The following is a 1451-nucleotide window of genomic DNA, read 5'->3' on the forward strand; positions in this document are numbered from 1 at the left end:
CTCAATCTGGAGAACCGAAGCTCCTGTTGTACTTTGCTCAAGTGGCAAAGAAGACTCCATACAGCTAATGTAGCTTCCATCTACCCTTGGTCCTGAGCCTCGTGCTGTAGCCCCTTGCTACTCCTACTGTGGTCTATGGCCCAGAAGCTTCTGCGTCCTTTGGGAGCTCATTATAAATGCAGAATCTTCTGATTCTTGTGCACACTCATGTATGAGAAGCCCTACTGCAGAGGCCATAGTTCCACCCTCCTTCAGCTGCGTCCTCCCCACAGGGCTGAGGACCCCCCAGAGCCAGGCCCCTTCTAGACCTCCCTCTGGCCCTCTCCACCTTGTGATCTCCTGCCCAAATGGACCAAGCCTGCTTCCAAACCTGTACTGGCCTCTTCTGCAAGGCTGTGAACCTCTGGCCTCAAGGGATGGTCAAAAGGTGACTGTGGGAATGGCACAGGAGCTGTTGGGGTGAGGTAGACCTTGGGCATGAAGACTTAAAAGTCCACACTTATGTGCACATACCCTTACAGTACAGGATGGAATCAGGGGACGGGAGGGTGGAGAGAAAGGGAGCAGGTGCTGTGGGCTGCAAGACTCCTCTTTTATTTGTCCTCGGTTCTTCAATTGTCAGGGATAGGCCTGTGTGATTTTATAAAATAATTTTTCTAATTATAGGTTGGGTACATATCTGTCTATGGCAGTCTATGGTTCCACCCCCTCCTTTTTTTGGTTGTAATATGATCCTTTATTGAAATATTTTTCTTTGTAGTTTTTAACTAGCTGGGCATTCCACTGTACCACTGTTGATGTCATCTATGATGTCATGAGGGTGGTGGCCATCAACATTGCAGCCCACAGATTGGGCAGGCCCCAGGATCTCTTTAATGGTTCCAGAGAGTTCTCTGGCTAAAGATCGGTGCTGCATCTGTCGGGCAATGTTGACAATCTCATCAAAAGTGATATTTCCACTGTGCTTAATGGTTTTCTGCTTCTTTCTGTCTCCTGGCGGTTCCTTGAGGGTTTTGATAATCAGGGCAGAGGCAGAAGCTACCACTTCAACTTAGGCCTCTCTGTTCTGAATGGTCTGTTTCACTGTAATCCTCAGACCCTTCCAATCACTTGTTGCCATGGTGATGTCATCACCAACTTTTTTGGAGACAGGCCCAGGGGGCTGATCCTCAGGGCCAAGGCAGACGTGGCACTAGTGCACCTCGGGTATATAACTTTGATTTCATTGGGGTCGAACTCAGGCTGCATGGTGGAAGCGGCTTGTGTTGGATGAACCCGGATTCGAGATGGCTGAAGACAGTTGCAACTTCCCCTACTCTGAGCCAAAAGCCAAAAGTATGATTCCACTCTTTTTTTTTTTTAAGATTTTATTTATTTATTTGAGAGAGAGAGACTGAGAGAGAGAGAGCACATGAGAGGGGGGAGGGTCAGAGGGAGAAGCAGACTCCCCA

General features: G+C 48.5%; 1 pseudogene; it reads right to left on the reverse strand.

The window, feature by feature from the left end:
* Positions 1 to 750: 750 nt before the first annotated feature.
* On the reverse strand, positions 751 to 1248 carry LOC129046053 (large ribosomal subunit protein uL11-like; annotated as a pseudogene).
* Positions 1249 to 1451: the final 203 nt, after the last annotated feature.

Source organism: Mirounga angustirostris, unplaced genomic scaffold, assembly GCF_029215605.1.
Source record: "Mirounga angustirostris isolate CCGP_5_RB_7025 unplaced genomic scaffold, mMirAng1.0.hap1 SCAF_15, whole genome shotgun sequence".
In the NCBI taxonomy this organism is placed as follows: domain Eukaryota; kingdom Metazoa; phylum Chordata; class Mammalia; order Carnivora; family Phocidae; genus Mirounga; species Mirounga angustirostris.